We start from the raw sequence: 8,460 nt of genomic DNA on the forward strand, positions 1-8,460 counted from the left end.
AATACATGAGTGTCAGCGAAGATTCTTCTATTTCACTGCCAAAGTTCAATCAGGCACAAATCTTTCCACTCTACCTCTTAAACAATTTTTATATTTTTTCTCTTTTCTTCATTTCCACCACCACCACCAAGAGTCAAGAGTCTCCAGCTAGTATGATTTTTTTTTCTAGTCTTGACTATCTCCATTAAAATCTCACTGCTGCCACTGCCACTATTCTAAGACACAAATATGGTCATTTTGCTCAGCTGCTTAACACCTTGAGCATTCCCTGTATTCTACATGATAACATCCAAACTATTGTGTATTGTGTCTAACATGCTTCATTATTTCCCCCCATTTATATCTTAAAGCTCATTTCCTTCCACTTTCACCCTCTCATACTAAATTCCACCATCCTGGAGTTCAAGGTCAAGTTCTTCTAACTTGCATCTTTTTAGAGCTCATGCTCTTACATACAATATTCCTCTTGCCTGGAATGTTCATCTTGTACTCTCTTTGTATGTATCACTCCTGTTTTTCTTTTGGGCCTGGGTTTAAATAAACCTTCTTCCAAAAAGCATTGTCTTATTTCTTTTTTATCTACTATTATTATTATTATTATTTGGAGAGGGCATCTTGCTCTGTCTCCCAGGCTGGAGTGCAGTGGTGTGATCTCAGCTCACTGCAACCTCTTCCTCCCAGGTTCAACCAATTCTCCTGCCTCAGCCTCCTGAGTAGCTGGGACTGCAGGTGCATGCTGCCACATCTGGCTAATTTTTTGTATTTTAGTAGAGATGGGATTTTACCATGTTGCCCAGGCTGGTCTCGAACTCCTGAGCTCAGGCAATCTGCCCGCCTTGGCCCCCAAAGTGCTAGGATTACAGGTGTGAACCACTGCACCTGGCCCTTTTCTTACTTCTTATCCACATACTCTGCAGAAGCCTCTGCTATTTTTCTGTCATAATATTCAGAATACTTGATTTTATTTAAATTGCATGTTTAGTTATATGCCCATGCCAAAAGAATGTAAACTCTTTGAAGGCAAGTTTCATGTTATTCTTACTTACCACCAAACCCGCAACTCAGCACAGTCAATACTTGGCACATAGTAAGTGTTCATTAATATTTGTTTAACAAAGTAGTGAAAAGCTTTTTTCACATCTCTATACTTTCACATACATTATTTCCTCCATCTTGAATCCCTTTCTTGTTCTGTTTGATCAGTGAATCTCTACTTTTGCTGTGATAATTTATATCTCACAGAACTAATTTTTACAATATAATACTCTGAGAAATGCCAATCTAGCCTAACTCTCTTCTTTGGCACAACAGGAAACTGAAGGCAAGAGAAATAGGTACTTACGGAAGGTGAGACAGCTGGTTATAATGGAGAACCAGAATGCAAGTACATTCCCTAATATGTCATAATTTTTTAAATAATTATAATTTAAACAATCTAACCAATTTACACTTGGTTTTATTTGTAAAACAAAAGACTTGTCATTTTTGTGACAGCAAATTCATCTTCAATTACTTTTTACTAACAAGGACATATTTTGTTAGTCCACTTTTGATTCATCCAATAACAAAAGGAAACTCGATAATCAGGAATGAGTATTCATATGCCATTGATAATGGGAGAATGAGAACATTAACAAAAGGATGAAGTGAGTTGCACGGTCTGAGTACATTTTTCCACAGTAATAAAATGATCAGTGCTGCACATCATCAGAATTTGGTCTTTCCTTGGGAATTTGGTGTTTATTTTAACCAACACTTAAAAAAAATATGTTGCCTCCCTAAAGATGTAAAATTTCACCATTTATTAAGTCCTCTTGGCCAAGTTGAGAATTGTAGCATCCACATTCTCACATGTAAAATATTTCCTAATCGCAGCAAACGTTTCACATCTGCTCTGGATAACTGGCCCAAAACCAAGAAATAGAAGCATTCTTAGAGGATATTTGTTGATCCCCAGCCAGTCTCCTTGACACTGGAGAAGAACCACAGTGAGAGGGACTACTTCCCTCACTGTCTTCTTCCCATGTATTTCTTCTTTGGTTACTTGATGACACCCCTCTACATAGAAAGCACACCTCTCTATGCTAATATTCAGGAACTGTGCCAGAGTTCAAGTTGTGTTTTCAGTTCTGTCTACCCTTTCCACACCCATTGGAAAGCCAAGAACAGATTTGTGTGACTTCCAATTACTTCTTGGCTATCCTAGTCTTACTTTCACCACATGGAAATTCTTCACCCATTATAATCAAACTTAACTCCAACACTTAATAAACACTCAAGTGGTGATTTACAAAGATTCTGCTAATACTCATTTTCTCGTTCTGTTCTTATTTATTGGAATTATTTTCTATTGTAGTCTCCACTTCATAGTCTCATTCTGTTGTGTTTTTGGCTAACCTATCAGAGTAAATGAGAAGAGACTCTTGTCTGTCTCTGGAGTGAAGGGAAATGGAGTTGTCCCAAAGATTATTCACATTGGAAATGATTTTCATTGTGCTTTCATTATGATCCAATTTTTTCTATTTATTGGAAGCTAAAGTTCAGCTAGTGATAAATCTCTTAGCTTATGGGTCATTTTCATTACTATCACCTGGTTTCCAGGCATAACTTTAAGTGACAAAGTGAGAACATTGACAGTAAAGTCTTAGAGGGTATGCTTCACTGGCACAGAAGGGAAGATTTTAAAACAGCACCTATTTGGTGGCAAATGACAGAAAATCTAACATAGACTGCCTGGAAATCTAACTCAGAATTAAGCCAAAAATAAGAAGTCGGCTGGGCATGTTGACTCACACCTGTAATCCCAGCACTTTGGGAGGCCAAGATGGGTGGATCACCTCAGGTCAGGAGTTTGAGACCAGCCTGGCCAACATGGTGAAACCCTGTCTCTACTAAAAATACAAAAATTAGCCGGGCATGGTGGCAGGCACCTGTAATCCCAGCTACTCAGGAGATTGAGGCAGGAGAATTGCTTGAACCCAGGAGGCAGATGTTGCAGTGAGCCGAGATCACGCCATTGCACCTAGCCTGCGTGACAAGAGTGAAAAACTCCATCAAGAAGAAGAAGAAGAAGAAGAAGAAGAAGAAGAAGAAGAAGAAGAAGAAGAAGAAGAAGGAGAAGAAGAAGAAGAAGAAGAAGAAGAAGAAGAAGAAGAAGAAGAAGAAGAAGAAGAACAGCCATGATGTAGAACTTAAAAGATCTGAGGTATTTTGGTTTCAGGCATGGTTGGATCTAGACTGACACGATGCCATTAGTACTAGGTCTCCCACTATCACCTCTGCCCTCTTTTTTTTGTTGTAGTTGTTGTTTTTTTTTTTTTTCAAGATGGAGTCTTGCTCTGTCGCCCAGGCTGGAGTGCAGTGGTGTGATCTCAGTTCACTGCAACCTCTGCCTCCTGGGCTCAAGCGATTCTCCTGCCCCGCCTTCTGAGTGGCTGGGATTACAGGCATCTGCCACCACGCTTGGCTAATTTTGTTTATTTATTTATTTATTTATTTATTTATTTTTTAGTAGAGATGAGGCTTTGCCATGTTGGCCAGGCTGGTCTCGAACTCCTGACCTCAGGTGATCCACCTGCCTCGGCCTCCCAAACTGCTGGGATCACAGGTGTGAGCCACCGCACCCGGCCTCACCTCTGCTTTCTTTTGTGTTGGTGCCATTCTCACACACACTGTCCCTCCACTGTGGCAAAATGACTTCCAGCATACCTCCATGCATACATCTCATCCCTTCAGTAATCTTAGTAGAAGAAAGAGTGCTTCTTAGAGGTTTTTGCAGCAAGAGTAGTGAAACTAACTTTGATTAAACTGACTTGAGTCACATGTTTTCCCTGAACCAATAATAATAGCTATGTGTGGAAGATGCTAATTGGTCAGACATAGGTCACCTGCCAACTTCAAGACTCTTGGAATAAGAATAGGGTTGAGATATGATTACCAGAATCCTGTTACCATAAGAAAGGAGAAAATATACTTGGCAGAATAAGGTAACTCATGCCCATTAAAGTCTTATAACAGACTCTACTGAGACATAGGCCCAAATAAAAAAATATGAACAAATCCTGTGTGAAAAAAAGCAGCAATAAAAATATCTTTGGGGAAAGACTCAAAGTCTGTTTATATGACTGTTGTCATTGAACACAAACCTGAGAGCTTAACAATGAGACCATGGCAGCCCCAGAAACCCTTGATAGGGCCTACTTACCAGAAGCTAATCATTGTTTGAAACTGAGATGACTGTATTCACAGGTGGTTTATTGTAGAGTTGAGTCATGTCTGTGGACAGAGATATAGTTTGGCATCACCTGTGATGACCAAGCATAATAATGACCTATTATCTATTTTGAAATAAAACCTTTATTTCCTTTACTTATTTTTAGTTGTGCAAAACTCATACCTGGGGATTTCCAAGGGGATATGGTGAAAGCCAAGTGACTATTATTGTGTTTCCTGAGACAGTGTGGAAGTAAGACCCATTTGCCTGCCGTTGCCCATCAGGAAATTGCATCCTTCTTCCCCCTGATAAGGGAAGAAAAAGTTGGGGGGTGGTGAGCACAGCTTCTAGTAGTGAGATACCTTGGGAGAGATGGAGACTAATCACAGATTGTGTTTTGCCTTCTTTCACCCTCTAGACTTTGTGTAAGTGGATAATTTGGAAAAAATGAACTGAAAGTAAATCAGTGGTAGTTTCCATAAGGGCATTATCCAGCCTGAGTGTGGAAATATGTTTGGAAGTCATGCTGGTTGGATCTACAGTGGCTATGCAGCTCTGCATTGAAGTATGGAACTGATGGCCCATCTGTGGGTCTTGAGAATTTCAGCCTCACTTGGAAAGGCAGCCTTTCCTCTACTGCTTTGTTCTCTTCCAGACTCCTTGCTCCTGGAGCTTTGGGCGTTTTTTTGTTGTTGTTTTGTTTGTTTGTTTGTTTGTTTTCCCATCTCTGTTCCCAAAACGGCAGCTGGAAGATGTTTCACTTTTTGAAAAACAACTGTGTGGGACATGAGTAAATTCATTTTTGGTCAAGATATTAAAGTCTACTATGGAAGAATGGTCCCTAAATACTCTCCAGGCTGTCAAGGGACCAGGAAAAGCATGAACCCACATGTGTTGACATGGAACCTGTCATTATCGTGGGAAACTCTCATTGCAGGAAGGAACCCTCCCTATAGGCAGCACTTTACCAACAGAAGCTGCATAAAAGATGATGGTGCTGCTTCATTCACTGTCACTAATGACACCCCTTGAACCTTTGAAGAGGTAGAACAAAACCAGGAATGGCTTGAGAATCATGGAGTTGTCACCTAAATAATATCGAGGGCTTGGTTCAATAGATGAACACATGGAAATGAATCTCATGCTGTTGGCAGTGTCCTCAGATGGAATGAGGAACCCCTGGGCCTATTTCCTTAACACACTCTCCCGTGTTTCCTCCTCTTTCCTTTGGTTTGGTCCAGGCTTGTCCCTAACTGCTGCCTTTGTTCTGTTTCTTCACTCCCATCTTTCCTCAGCCCTTTATGTCTGGAACAAGCTCCCTTTTGCAGTCTGCCAAGCCAGCAGGCTCTTTGCTGACCTGTCCTCAGTATGTTAGCTTTGAAGACATTCAACTCTATCTTTTCACTAAGGTTAGGGGTTTGGAAGGAGGAAGGAGGTTTGTAACAAACTTCAAGTGAAGGAAAATAAAAATAATTCCTTCTGAAGCTTTGGAGATCCTCAGATCCTTACCTCCACACTATTTACTCTGTTCTTTCAGTGAGTAATTTCTTTCCCCCACAAAAAAGCAAGGTTATCATTTTCTACTTAACAAATAATGACAATACATATAGTAACAATAATAATTTCTATAACAGTTTCCAATTAATTTCACATCCTTATTTCCTTTAATTTTCAAATGATAATTCTCATTTTATAGTTAGGACAACAGATTCAGAAGTTATATGTTCTGCCAAAGACACACAGCTGGAAAATGGTCTTTCCACGTATAACAAACGCTTCCTATTACTAGCAATAAGCGGGAGGATGAGTAACGAAAGGGTGATGTCTTGAATTAAAGAAAGAAAGCTGACAAGTTTGCATGAGTTAGAATCTAGAGAAAATATGTTTAAAAAGATTCTTATTTTTATCTTTTAACCATGTATCAGAATGTGAGTCCCCAAAGTCATGGCCCACCAGCTCACACCTGTAATTCCAGCAGTTTGGGGAGGCCGAGGCTGGCAGATCACCTGAGGTCAGGAGCTCAAGACCAGTGTGGCCAACATGGTGAAACCTTGTCTCTACTAAAAATACAAAAATTCGCCGGGTGTGGTGGCGGATGCCTGTAATCGCCGCTACTCGGGAGGCTGAGGTACAAGAATTGCTTGAACCCGGGGGGCAGAGGTTGTAGTGAGCCAAGATCATGCCACTGCAGTCCAGCCTGGGTGACAAGAGTGAAATTGTGTCCCAAACAAACAAACAGACAAAAACAAACCATTTATATTTAATATTCTCTACCTGGATTCTGAGTGGAGATGATGACTCACATATGCCCTGCAGAACAGCACCCTCCTGCTATGCCATTCATCCTGCTTTCAGAAGCTCCTAGTTTTATTTAAGGTTCTCGCATCCGTGTGCAAACTACCCGAGTCATTCTAGCTTATTTAAAGTGAAAAAACTGATTCCTAATTGAGTCAGCAGATAGCAAAAATTGCTTATGTATATACTTTCCACGTGGGGGATCAGGCCTGTCTTTCGGTGTTTGCTCATTTTGTCATTCAATTCTATGGCTGATAACTAAGGAATTTATTTCTGTTTTCTTTCTATATTGGTCTTCATTGCAGGAAATGGTATTCAGTAACACTGTGAGGGCTTTCTTAACATGCAACTGGAACTTTGTTTTCTTTTCTTGTGCAGTGCACAAGTAATTTTTTCTTGACTTTAAAAAAGTAAACGTTTAATTTCATTCCCCACCCTACTCCCAACTTTCCTTATCTAAACATACAGGGAGAAATGTGAGTCAGGATATATGTAGAAGGAATATTTTACATGTGTTATTTGAAATTCACAGGCTAGAGGAAAAGAATCACCAAAACTTTGCAAAATTCTCTGTGTTTTCTCCCAGGTATAAAGCATCGTGGGTTTGCCCCATAATTGGAGACAAGATTATCAAGTAATATCGAGGGCTTGGTTCAACAGATGAACACATGGAAATGAATCTCATGCTGTTGGCAGTGTTTATGTATCTGCAGGAAACCCGAGGCACAGTCCCACTAGAACTGAAATAATTAAATCCTTTGCTTATGTTATTTCACAGCTTTTTCAAGATTTTGCCAAGAATGAAAATTGAGACAACTATTGGTAGATGAAAATAGTGATTTGAGGGGACCTGGAGGTAGATGTGTTTTAAGAATAAAGAGACAAATTTTGTAATGTGATTTGACTGGATGTAAAAGGCAGGGTGCCTATACCTCAGAGTGAAGTGGGCAATGATCAGGAATAGATTATTGTCTGCTTCTCCTGGTGCTGCACAAAATTTAAGAGCCATTTACAAAATGGAACAAATGAAAACATAAGCTAAACATCAAGTGGTAAGAAAAGATTTCATGGTGCAGAAATTATTACGAATGATTTTAAATATGTAGTAGCAACATGTTGGTTTAACTCATCTAATTCTGGTCTGGACAACAAGCAATGAGGGATGAGGAATAACCTAAGGAACATTATTCCTTTGGTAGTAGGTTTCTAATAAGTGAAGATTTATGTGGTTCTGTGTTGTGTACACTCAAGTGTTTGGAAAACAAGGCAAAAAAGTTCCACTAATTCAGACGCTTAGAGAATGGGCTAATTTTGGGAAACCAATGTTACGGGAATAGAGATAACTCTTGAACCTTTGAAGAGGTAGAACAAAACCAGGAGTGGCTTGAGAATCATGGAGTTGTCCCCAAAAGATTCTCTTTACCTACACATAAGCCAGTTGGGCATGGGAGGGAATGAAGAAGGCCGACATTCCTTTGTGTGTCAGAGAAGCATGTTGACTCAAAAAGAAAAGGAAAAAAAGAGAGAGAGGGAGAAAGGAAAAGAAAGAGAGGAGGCAAGAAAAATTAAAGCAACAAGATGTAATTATTTTATATTTTAATGTCTGTATCATCACCTTCAGAACTCTTATTTTGATTTTGATTTGGTTGGTTCCTTTTCATTTAGAACTGCAACTCTCTAGATAGTAGCAGATGTGGGAAACAAAGAGTACTAGGAAAATACCCCTACAAGCTTCCTTGAAAATTATGGGACCTTGTTTAACTAACTAAATAAATAAATGTATGTCGACTTCTAAGGGAAAGATCCATGGGATTCATTCCAGCATTCCTTGACAATGCTCAATTTTCCCAGAGAAAAATAGAAACTCTCATTACAGAAACTTTGTACCTGGGCTTCATTTCTCATATTCTCAGAGGAAAGTTTTCACCTCTACCATCAATGTGGCATCCTGT

The sequence above is a fragment of the Pongo pygmaeus genome, chromosome 21 (genome assembly GCF_028885625.2).
Source record: "Pongo pygmaeus isolate AG05252 chromosome 21, NHGRI_mPonPyg2-v2.0_pri, whole genome shotgun sequence".
NCBI classification, from domain to species: domain Eukaryota; kingdom Metazoa; phylum Chordata; class Mammalia; order Primates; family Hominidae; genus Pongo; species Pongo pygmaeus.